Here is a 13,370-nt window from a genome sequence, read left to right as displayed (position 1 = left end):
ATACATGTATAGCCAGAAATTCTTTCCATCCCTGAATGAAAGCCATTTTGCAGTATGACCCTGTGGACCTTTCTGTCAAGTGAAGTATATTGTTTCACTCTCTTTAATTTGAACAAGTAAGTCCATTTTTTTTGACTAGTAGGAATATGGAAAAAGTTTTGATGTGGAATTTCTAAGCATAGACCTCAAGACGCTTTGGAACTTTGGCTGCCATTTTCTGGCTGCCTATTTTTTATCATGTGAATAAACTGGGATTAGCCTCCACAAGGATTAGAGGCCATAAGAAGAGAGGCCCAATGAACAGCCAACATTAACTATTAGACATGTGATTATCCATTCCCAGTTGAGAAATCAGTTGATTGCAGCTGCTTACATCATTTCAAGGGCAAGAACCACCTAACTAAATATAGTCCAAATTGCTGAGCCACAGAATCATGAGTAAAGGAATTGTTAAGGCACTAAACTTTGGATGTAGTTTATTAGGCAACAACAGATAACGATATAGAAATTGTTACTAAAAGTAAGCAGCTGCTATAATAAAAACATAGAATATATGCCAGTAGTTTCTGAATTTGGTATTGAGTGAAGGCTGGGAAGGGTTGGGGGAGGAAATACACCATAAAACCTTAAAAGAAAGGAAGAAACATCTATAGGAGGCTAGAAAAGAGGTGACCTATATCATTCAGGGGCAAATGACACTGTAATCTGGAGTGACTTGGAAAATGTACCTAAATGAAGTTATGTAGCTACCTAGGGCAGTGTATCACAGAATGTTGAAAGTGTGAATTTGCAAGTAAAATGTAGAGGAAATATATGGAGCTCAGGACTTTCCAGTTTGGAACATAAAACTGTTTCTCATCCTCTGTTCTTCAAGCTAGCAAAATATTCTCAAAGAATTTGCCTCAGAACAAAGATCAAATCACTAGTGTTGGCTCTAAGATCCTTTACTAAGCTCTCAGAAAGATTTAGCAAGGTGATAGTAGACCCTTTCAGTTAAGCAAAAGAATTCCAAGTAAGGCTTTAAGAAGCCATGTACCTTCATGGCACAGGAATGAGTAAGAAGCCAAGGCTAGCCACCTTGAGTATAAGAAACCACATGATGGATGTCCAACCAATGTCTCACTTATAACACAGACATGAGGAAGAGGCCACCTTAAAACACCCATCCCTAGTCAACCTTCTGGAGTAACTTTGATCACATAGTTATCTTGTCAGGAGCAGTAGAAGAAAAATCCAAATTACCAACACTCAGAATCTGAGCCAGATGAAATTGTTATTTTAAGCCAATAAGTTTTTGAATGACTGTTTCATAGAGCAATAGGTAACTGATGGAACCTCAAGTGTAGCTGATATATTATTTACAAGTTAAGAAATAAGGACATTTTCAGACAAGCAATACATGAGAGAACTCATTAACAGCACATCTACAGGATGGGAAATTCCAGTGAATCCAGATTAAAGATAAGAGATGCAGGAAAGATGAAAAGAGCCTGACTTGGTAAATATGTGGATAAACATCAATGAGTAATGACTGTATAGTAGTAGTTATAGTGCCTTAGTAGATTAGACAGTTTTGTAGGAAAATACATAAGTAGTATTTAGATTAATACGGGAAAGAATTAAAAATTACAATACTAATAGTAGTTAAGTTTGGAGTGGAATAAATGGAGTTTAATGTTCTAAGGTTCATAAATTACTGAAAAAACGGTAAATGTTCTAAGGAACATAAACTTCATAAATCAGGCAGGCAGTTGTAATTTCTAGGGTAGCTTCTAAAACATGGCTAAAAGAGTGGGGAAATGTCAAACTAATAGAGGAGGAAATTGATTGTTAAAAACAACTCATCTCCCAAAAGAAGGAAGATGGGGGAAGGAAAGAGTATACAGGAGACAGAACAAATAATGTGGTGGATTTAAACATAAATATAGGGCACCTGGGTGGCTCAGTGGGTTAAGCCGCTGCCTTCGGCTCAGGTCATGATCTCAGGGTCCTGGGATCGAGTCCCGTGTCGGGCTCTCTGCTCAGCAGGGAGCCTGCTTCCTCCTCTCTCTCTCTGCCTGCCTCTCTGCCTACTTGTGATCTCTCTCTGTCAAATAAATAAATAAAATCTTAAAAAAAAAACATAAATATATCAGTAGTTAAATGAAAAAATTATTCTACTTAAGAGATAGAGATTATCAAAGCGGAATTAAAAAAAATAAAACCCAACTATATACTAACTGCAAGTAACATACCTTAAATATAACATTACTTAATGATTGTTAGCAGTCAGAAACATGCTTATCTTTGGGGAAGAGGGAAGAGTCGTAATTGTTAAAGGGTGTTAGGATCTTGTGGGATGCTGGCAATATTCTAGTTCTTGATATATTTACTGGTTGTGTAGATGTCCACTTTGTAACAATTTATTTATCTCTGTATTTATATTAATGTACTTTTCTCTATGTGTTTATTTCACGATTTAAAAAGTTAAAAAACCCACACTACTTATGTCATGGAGGTCTTTCAATGATCATTATAAGTATGTAATGATTATGCTTGTTTTCTAGCATGTCTAAAGCACTTAATAAATGAAATATTATCATTTTAATAGTTTATACAGTCCAAATAAAAATATGAGTAATAACTTTTAATCTGACAAAATCATTCTAATATATATTCAGAAGAATCAGCTAAGAAAAATAGTCAAAACCAATAGTGGAAAAAAAAGAATATAAATGATTACTTATCCTAACAAGTATTAAAATATATACAATAATCATTAAGAATAATACTTGTATATGTTTCTAAGAATATAATGAATAAATAATCCATATGTATATTTAATTAAATACATGTCATATTTTATCAAAAAAACAAATCATCATTTCAGATTTGTTGAAGAACAGATTTGTTAGAAAAATAGAATATGCATGACTTGGTGTTATGTTTGTTTCAACAGCAAATGCCTTATTGCCTGATACCCCACCCTGTCTGCTGCCCCTGCTGCTCTTTTATCAGTTTGCTCTCAAAGAGAGATTTTTTTTTTCCCGAAGGGTTAGTACCCTTTTATTTCATATTTATTTTTCCCCAAAGTAGTATCTTTAAGTTAAATGTTTCCAACCAAGTGCTGTATCTCAAAGTTAATTTCTTTAGCATCTTAATTGTGCTCTCTTAATTAGCATTTTATTTCACATAATTCAAAACACTACCTAATTTCTTTGGCAAAAGTAGAATTGATAACGCTATGGCTGAACTAGCATCTAAAGTGATATGGAAAGAACTGGGTGATCGTTTCATTAGTGAAAACAATAGCTTAAAAATTAAAAATCACCCATGGACTGAAATGAATGCTAGATGAATTAAAGACAATTCTTTTTTGGAGCCCAACACAGAGATTGAACTCATGATCCTGAGATCAAGACCTGAGCCAAGATCAAGAGTCGGATGCTTACCAACTGAGTCACCCAGGTACCCCAAAGATAAATATTTTTAAAATAAAGGCATAAGTATGGTAGGAAAAAAATATAGGTAGGATTTTATGTTCCCTCGAGATGAGAATACAGGGGTTTTTGATAACAGCCTTATTGAGATTTAGTTCACATACATACACTTATTTTTTAGTGTACTTATAGAACACTAAACATCACCAAAATCAGTTTTAGAACACTTTCACCATCCCTCAAATAAACCCTTTAATCTTTTTTTTTTTTTAAAGATTTTATTTATTTATTTGACAGAGAGAGATCACAAGTAGATGGAGAGGCAGGCAGAGAGAGAGAGGAGGAAGCAGGCTCCCTGCTGAGCAGAGAGCCCGATGCGGGACTCGATCCCAGGACCCTGAGATCATGACCTGAGCCGAAGGCAGCGGCTTAACCCACTGAGCCACCGGGGCTCCCCTAAACCCTTTAATCTTTAATCATTACTTCTTTTTTCAACCCTATCCTCCTCTCCCCCAACACCCAGCCCTAAGCAACCACCAATTTACTTTCTGTGTTTGTAGGTTTCCCTGTTCTGGACATTTCATGTGAATGGAATCATATACTTTGTGGTCTTTTGTGACAATCTTCTTTAATATAGCATGTTTTCAAGGTTCATTTTTATTGTATCATATACATTATTTCATTACTTTATATGGCCAAATAATATTTAATTGTATGGCTCTACCACATTTTGTTTACTTATTCATTATTTGATGGGCATTTAGGCTGTTTCACCTTTTTTGGCTATTATAAATAATACTGCTCTGAACATTCTTATATAGATATTTAGTTACTGTACTTTTCAACTCCAGAAATTCCTTGGTTCTTTTTTTATAATTTCTGTCTCTTTATTGACATTTCTCTATTTGATGCAACACTGTCCTCATGCCTTAGTCCTTTGGGCATGTTCATAATGTCTACTCTGAAGTCTCTTTCTGTCAAATCTGACATCTGTTCACTCTCAGGGACACTTTCTATTTCTTTTTTTTTTTTCTTTTTGTTTTATAGGTCACTTATTAGTGATTCTTTTTGTGTCATATTTTATTTGAAAACTAGATATTTTAAATATTTTATTTTTTATTTTTCATTTTTTAAAGTGATTTTTATATGCAACCTGGGGCTTGCACTCACAACCCCTAAATCAAGAGTTGTATATTGTTACAACTCTTGTTGGTTAACTAACTCTTGTTGGTTATTGTTAACCAACTAACCCAGCCAGGTGCCCCTGAAAACTGGATATTTAAAATAATGTATTGTAACATCTCTGGAAGGTTCCCTTTTGCCTCAGGTGTTTGTGATTATTGTTTTCTTGTTTGTTAGTCACTCATTGATGAATTCCCAATTCTTCCACAGACTGAAGTCTCTGTTTTTCTCCTCAGATGGCACCGGCCTGGCATGCACACAGTTATCCTGGGTTGACAGTGGTTTTATGGTTTTAGACTGCTTTTTGTGGTCTCTTTCCCCCTGATCACATCCAACTTTAAGCTCTACTAATTGCCAGCTCACTTTTCTATTGTTTTTAACAACACAGCAGAACATAATTGCTCTGTAGATTGAGACTCATCCAATTAAATCTGGGTTCCTTTACGGGGGTACATTTTGAGGTCAGTGTTTGCATTTTGTTCCTACCCAAGCTCCTTGTGGTCTTTCTTCGGTAAACTTATTGACTTCTGATGTACCTAATACCCTTCATAAAGCAACCAACCTCCTCTTATTTGCTTTCTACCAAAACTTCACTGTTTTTGAAAACACCCTTAGAATTGAAATTCCTCACACTCTGAAAGAGTTTTAATAAACTCAATATTGTCTTTGCCTTTTTTATGTTTGTTTGTTTCCCCAGAGAGTACAGAAGCAGTCTGTTCTTATGGCTTACTTCTTCACTGGGCAAAATCTCTGAGCCATGGCTTTGGAAATAATTGTGGGGACAGTGGTATGATTCTGTCTGAGTGATCCCCTAGATTTCAGAGCGTTCTGGGTGGGGGGCATTAGCTTCTGGTATTCTAGACTTAATTGTCTTGACATGGAAACTCCACTCTACAAATGTATTAGGGCAAGAGTGATGGGGTCCCTAGTATTTTCTACCTGTCATGCCAGAGATAGAGCCTCTGCTCTATGAGTGAGGGCAGAGTAAAATAAAGTAACCCTGATCTCTTAGCCATACTCAACTGCCAGTTAGCTACTGCAATAAATATTTGGGAATAAGATAAATGCTAAAGGCCTACCCCTCTAGTTAAGATACCATATATTTCTATCAGGAGCTGGGAGTGAGGGTGTCCACATTCTTAACCCCATCCTGAGTGGATTTTCTGTTAATCTGAGCCCCAGCAGGGGTGGGATTAGGGAGGTGGAGGGTAGATATCATGGTTGAAATCTAGACTCGCTGTTCTGAGTTTTACTAAATTTTCTTGAATAAATGTTTCTTTATTTGATGTCATCCCTTAAAACTGCTTCTAGAGACTTTAAATGTGTGTGTGTGTTTTAATTATTTAAAATTACTTAAAAGTAATTTCACCTTCCATGTGCCTGTTTTTCTAGTTGGTTTTCTTTTTTTTTTAAGATTTTATTTATTGAGAGAGAGAGAGAAAGAGAACAAGTAGGGAAAGGAGCAGAGAGGGAGGGAGAAGCAGATTCCCTGCCAAGCAGGGAGCCTGTAGCAGACAGCCTGGAGGAGGCTGGCTTGATCCTGGAGACCACCAGGATCATGACCTAAGACAAAGGCAGATGTTTAACCAACTGAGCTATCCAGGCGCCCCTAGGTAGTTTAAAAATATGACATTGAAGAGAGAAATGTAAGGGATGATGTTACCAAGACGGTGGGGTAGGGGGAACCAGTTTCTGTGACCCCACAAAGATTAACCATTAGACAGCTATTCACAAACAAAAGTAGCTCTGGGAGAGCTCAGGAGTTCACTTAAGAAGCTTCAGAAATGCAGTGGAACAAAAATCCCAAGAATAATTGTACAAAAAGGTTCGGAAGAGGAGCTTAATTTTACTTATTCCTTAGGCCAGCACTGCTGAGTGTGAAGAGGGAGTTCCCCAGCTCAGAAACATTCCCCTACATATGACTGGGAGAATGAAGTTAGCAAACTGTTTCCCTAGCCTTTGAGGGCACTGCGTGATGGATCCACTGTGGTTCCGCCTGCCAAGTTGACTCATGTAAAGATAGCTAGGAACAAGAAAGATAGGGGTTACCAATATTAGTCACACAAAAGGAGTGTCTTCTGAGAGGACCCCAGAAACTTTTTCCACTGGAGAAACCAATGGCCATCAGAATCACTGTGCAACCCCTGCTGATTTTGCCGCTGAGATTTTTGTCCCACAGGTTTTTGCATCCACAGACACTATCTACGTAAGTATCTCTCTGCTCCCTCCCCAACACCCTAGGGAACCTCTATGGCTACACCCAGAATGCACTGACCTAGACCAGCCCACAGCTGAATCTTAACCTGTGTGTGCACCCCTAGCTTGCCCCTGTAGCTATGAACCTCTACGCTGCTGACCAGACTCCTGTCACTAGCCTCCATTGTTCTGCACATGCCGGTGCTAAGAGTCTGCAGCTACAGGAGTGCATGCTGGGAGCTAGAACTCTTGCAGCTGCTAGTGTTCCTGCAACTGGCCCCAGTCCTGGCAGCAAGCCTCAACCCTTGCCACTAAGTGTATGTCTACAGCAGGCCCCTTCTACTACACAGGTACCTGAAGGTGGCCAGCGCAGTCAAGCACATCGCTAGGTCTGGCAACTACAGCTGCCTACCCTGGGCCTTAGGGGCTTGAAATAGAGGTGTCAGTGAGGACCTACAACCCTTGTACCCTTGTGGGGCCCCTGCAGCTCTTGCTAAGAATCACACAGCTGTCAATGTCATGGACTTCAAGACTTGAGCCAATGGGACATTATGTTGCCCATACCTGCAGCAGTCACACACCCCTGCTTTTAGCACACTACACCACTAGAACAAGGGTCACAGCATGCTCCAGCATGGACCCAACCATAGGTAAAGGTCTTTATTTTTCTTCTTCTTCTTTTTTAAGATTTTATTTATTTATTTGACAGAGATCACAAGTAGGCAGAGAGGTAGGCAAAGAGAGAGGAGGAAGCAGGCTCCCTGCTGAGCAGAGAGCCTGATGTGGTTGGTGCTCAATCCCAGGACCCTGGGATCATGACCTGAGCCAAAGGCAGAGGCTTCAACCCACTGAGCTACCCAGGCTCCCGTAAAGGTCTTTTCCTAACCAAAGTCAGTCCATAAAGTCTGGAAGAAGTGACTGCTTTTTCTAATGTGCAGACACCTATACAAGCCACAGGGATCATTTAGAATCAGGAAAACATGGTATCACAAAAGGAATACAGTAATATTTCAGTAACTGAGACCAAAGTAATGAACATAAACAAATTACCTAAAAAAAATTTAAAATAATTCCTCTAAAGATGCTCAGAAAGTTACAAGAGAACACAGATACAGTTTACATAAATCGAGAAAACAACACAAGAACACAGTAAAAGATTCAACAAAGAGATAGAAACATAAAACAGAAGCAAACAAATTTCAGAATTGAGGCATAAAGTGGCTGATGGGAAGAACTCGATAGAAAGCTTCAACAGCAGGTTGATCGAGTCAAAGGAAGAATCAGGGAACTTAGAGACATGATTTAAAACTATTCAGTAAGAGGAGTGAAATAAAACAAAAGAAAAAATATAAAAAGGAATGAAGAAAGTAGATTGTAAATGCTCTCACCATAAGAACAACAACAACAACAACAAAGGGCAATTCTGTGATGTGAAGATTGTGTTAACCTTCCTGTGGTAAACATTTCACAGTATGTCCATCTACCAAACATCAGGTTGTATACTTGAAATTTACTCAATGTTATGTGTCAATTGTATCTTAACATATCTGGAAAAAAGAAACATAAAGAAAAAGCAATACATTTGAGCATACAAGAATGTAAAATATAGGGGCACCTGGGTGGCTCAGTGGGTTAAAGCCTCTGCCTTTGACTCAGGTCATGATCCCAGGGGCCTGGGATGGAGGCCCAGATTGGGTTCTCTGCCCAGTGGGGATCCTGCTCCCCCACTTCTCTGCCTGACTCCTCTGCCTACTTGTGATCTCTGTCAAATAAATAAATAAAATCTTTTTACAAAATGTAAAATATATGTAAAATTTAAAGTTAAAAAAAACACACAAGGAAATATCTGCAACAGAAAAAATCTTATCTTAAATATACCAAAAACTTTAACAAATTTCTAGGATAAAGGTTAACACTCAAGTAAATGAACAAAGAACACAAACTGGCATTTCAGAAGATACAGATAACGAATGAACACATGTAAAAAGTTTGACCTCAGTGGCAGTAAAGAAAAGTGAGAAACACTTTTATGTCCACAAATTTGAAAAGATGATAAAGTTATATTACTCAGCGAGTATGCAAGGAACTGGGAAGTATATACCACTAGTGGAAAAAGTAAATTGATACAAACTTTCATAAACTAAATAAACATAATCTTAAAAATGTGTTTTACTTTACCATGTTGCATTCAAGTTACTTGAAAATGTTAGCATAATGTGATAACGTGATATATGGCTTATGGGTATGTGTGTGTGTGTGTGTGTTCGTTCATTTTACCCTACCTTCTTGCCAGGTTTGGTTAACATTTATGGGGGGGGAGTGGGGTGTGTGTGTGTGTGTGTGTTCGTTCATTTTACCCTACCTTCTTGCCAGTTTTGGTTAACATTTATGGGGTGGGGGGGTGGGGTGTGTGTGTGTGTGTGTGTGTGTGTGTGTTTTCGTTCATTTTACCCTACCTTCTTGCCAGGTTTGGTTAACATTTTTAGTTCCCTAATCAAGGATATACATTCCAGATGAAGGTAGTTGGCATCTAAAAGCCTCTTATCAGAAACCACGTGAGATTCAATTAACTTTATTTAAGATCAATGATAAAAGCTTTGTTAATTGGCATAATTGAAGGTAACTGTGATTATTCTCTGGTGAAATAAGTGGTGCTCAAGATACGGGTTTGACTAGAAATATTGCAATGAATGTTGCTCTGCAGAACATGGTATGAGAATCTGGTGTGCCCAATAGCTTATATTCCTGGGAATGGTGTCCTGTGCTTATGCTTGCAATGATATCTGTGAGTACTTTTTTTTTTTTAAAGATTTTATTTATTTATTTGATAGAGATCACAAGTAGGCAGAGAGACAGGCGGAGAGAGAGGAGGAAGCAGGTTCGCCGCTGAGCAGAGAGCCCGATGCAAGGCTTGATCCCAGGACCCTGGGACCCCAACTGTGAATACTTCTCAGAGCATTTTGTTACTTGACTCAAATTAAAATGCTAACTATATCCTGCCCTTGCAATAATACTGTAGTATTTGCCTCTAGTGAATCTTCCATTTAAAGTGCTATTGGAGAGCCTGTAGGACAGAGAGTTGGCACTTGGCTGCGCTCAGTTTGAATGATTTTTTTATGTCCACTTGCTATGTTTTTATATGTACGGAATTTAGACTTGAATCTTCTTTCATTATAATTTGCTAAATTGTTTTGAGGGTGTTGAGAATAAGATCTAGAGCGCTTACCTACATTTAATTTTTGTAAATTATGGATATATTCCCAAAAGAATCTAATAATTAAGAATGAACAAAATCACAATACTTTCTCAACTGGTAGTTCAAATTCCAGGAATTTGCTCTAAAGAAGTAACTAAGGATGTACGTAAAATTTAACTTCAATATGATTTTCAAAGGCTTATTTATAATGGCAGATCATACATGATTTACTGTTCAACAATTAAAAATTGATTAATTTGTAGCATATTCTAAAATGAAATACTAAGCAGATTTAAACAAATTGGGGCATCAAAAACTAGTGACAGGAAAAAAGTGCAGGACACATTGTAAAGAAGCAATATGTACAATATGAAAATATGCACAATATGAAATATTTTAGAATATATATTTTAGAAAATATATAATCATGCTTATGTGGATGTAGTACCAGTTGTTTAGAACAGAATGAAAGGTGTATGATGGAATGAACTCTCTAATTCCTTTGTAACTCTTTCATCTCTAAATACCAGGGTTTATAAAAGAGTTGTTGGGGAAGCACATGCATTAGAATCACTTGGTTTGTTTGTAAAACTCATATATCCAGGCTGTAGCCCAAACTTATTAAATCAGAATATCTTGGGGGGTGGGTAAATTAGCTATCTATGTAACAAATTACAGCAAACCCCATGGTCTTAAACTAATAAACATGAATTGTTCAAATTTTTTTTTGGGGGGGGGTGTCTATAATTCAGGTTACCTCTTAGTGGGAGTGTTTCTGGCTGAGGGTCTCTCATGAAGTCAAAGTCAATGTGTTGGCCAGTAATTCAATTATTTTAACACTTCAGTGGTATTGGAGAATCTGCTTCCAAGCTCACTCACACACTGTTGGTAAGACTTAGCAATTCTACCTTTAAAGTCATTCCCATGAATTCTGGTAGATCTTGGTTATTTGCCCTGTGGGTCTTACCATTTTAGGCTGATTGATTCTCTTCACAATGTGGATGCTGGAAATCTGAGAGAGAGAGAGAGAGAGAGCACTCAAGATGGTAGTCACAGTCTTTGTGTAACCTAACATTGCAAGTGACACCCATCATTTTAGTGAATCAAAAATAGTGAATCAATAAGTCTAGCCAACAGTTGAAAGGAATTAAAGAAGGACATGAATACCAGATAGCATGGATTGGTGGTGGGTAGCTTATAAAATTTCCAACATGGGCTGAGACTTTAAACCTGTATTGTTAACAATACCTGTTGTTATTGTTTGGAATTTTTAACAATATTTATAAAGGATTTGTATAAAAACCATTTTCTTCCTAAATATTTTTAATAGAACAACAACAACAAAAAAAAACCTGATAAGTAGAATCTGACTAATTAATTTCAGCCCATAGATTTGTTTCCTCTGCACCTAGCCTTCTGTATAGATATTTGCCAGTCTTCTGTTCATCTAGGATTACATTGTTCTAGGGCCAAGCCCAGAATTCCAGTTTTCTCAGTTCCTAAAAAGACACACTTTTCAGTTTACTATGCTTCATCTTTGTTTATCCTTAACTTTATCTTAGTTTTTGAAATTATTTTACTTTGTGAACAGCTGTCTGAATTATAATGTTGAAGAACAACAAAAACACCAAAATTCACTTTGGAAGTCAAAACAAAATGACTGTGGTCTATAATAAACAGATAAATCATATGTGATTGTGATGTATCACTTACTTGAGGAAGCTGGCAGAAGACAGTCTTTGATAGTACAAAATACACCTTTTACCTCAGAATACCATGTTCCGAAAACAGTTGAATGTAGAAAGGGATATATAAATTGAATCACGTATAATACAGACTAATGTGGCTAGCCATTTAAAGGGGATATTTGGTATAGTCATCTTTATTATTCACAGATTCCATATTTGCATATATAAAAATCATTTGCAAATTTGCCTACTTGGTAAGATTTATTTGTAACCCCAAAGTCAATACCTGTGGCACTTATGCAGTCATTTGTGGACATAGAGCAGTGAAACATTTGAGTTGCCTGCTTTCCCCATTGAAGTCTATTAAGTCTACAGGGACGGGATACAGGTGGTGGTTTTTACCTGAAGGTGATGCTCTGCCTTCCTGTTTCCTATTGTAAACAGCCTCTCTTTTGCAATCCGTTTGCTGCCCCATTTTCCGAATTTGTGTGCTTTTTATTGGTCATCATGCTATTTAAAGTGGCCTGAAATGTAAGGTCTTATGTTCCCAAGGGCAAGAATTCCATGTGCTATGCCTTAGAGTGAAAATACATACTCTTTTTTTTTTTTAATTTTATTTATTTATTTGACAGAGAGAAATCACAAGTAGATGGAGAGGCAGGCAGAGAGAGAGAGAGGGAAGCAGGCTCCCTGCTGAGCAGAAAGCCCGATGTGGGACTCGATCCCAGGACGCTGAGATCATGACCTGAGCCGAAGGCAGCGGCTTAACCCACTGAGCCACCCAGGCGCCCCGAAAATACATACTCTTGATACGTTTTGTTTGGGCGTGGGACACCTGGGTGGCTCAGTCATTAAGCAGCTGCCTTCGGCTGGGGTCATGATCCTGGGGTCTTGGTATCACCCTGGCACTGGGCTTTATGCTCTGTAGGAAGCCTGTTCTCCCTCCCCCTCTCCTCCCGCTTGTGTTCCCTCTCTTGCTGTGTCTCTCTCTGTCCAAAAAAAAAACCAAATAAAATCTTAAAAAAAAGTGTTTTGTTTTGTTTTGTTTTGGTTCAGGCATGAGTTTGCTTCTGGCCGTCACGTTAGTGTTAATGAATCAATGACGTATATTAAATACAGTGTCTTTAAGCAGAAACACACATAAAATGAGGTTTGGTCTTGACTGGTTTATGAAGATCTTGTCACCAGAGGCTCACAGGAACATATTTCTCCTAAGAGCAATGGTTTTAGTCGTCACTAATTAGTGTTCACAGAGAGTTTACAGAACGTAACTACTGCAAACAACAAAAAAATCAACTAAATACTTTTGCAAAGTAAGCACTTATTGAACTTTTATTTTTGTATTTTATGTAAAGAATCTAATAAAATCTAGAAAAAGAGTGCAGGGGAGCACAGCTGATTGATTCCTAATTTCACTTCATTATGCTTAAATTCAGGGGGGAGTCTCACAGCCATGTTTATGAAGGAGTCTTGGCTGGGGTGTCAGGCTTCTAGTTTACTTTGACTCTGTCTGTCAGTCTATGTCATAACCTTCATGGCAATTAACTGTGCTTTTGTGTGCTAATTATCATTATCACACTATGCGGCCATTATTATTCTGATGCCCTTAGTTTGAAGCTCAAGCATCAATCAGTCACCTAAAACAATTGCATGGAAGGAAGCTTTGGAACGCTGGTCTTAAAGTCCTTA

The sequence above is a fragment of the Mustela nivalis genome (genome assembly GCF_964662115.1).
Source record: "Mustela nivalis genome assembly, chromosome: 1".
NCBI classification, from domain to species: domain Eukaryota; kingdom Metazoa; phylum Chordata; class Mammalia; order Carnivora; family Mustelidae; genus Mustela; species Mustela nivalis.
The sequence above is the reverse complement of the archived record's forward strand: the minus strand, read 5'-3'. Positions refer to the sequence as shown.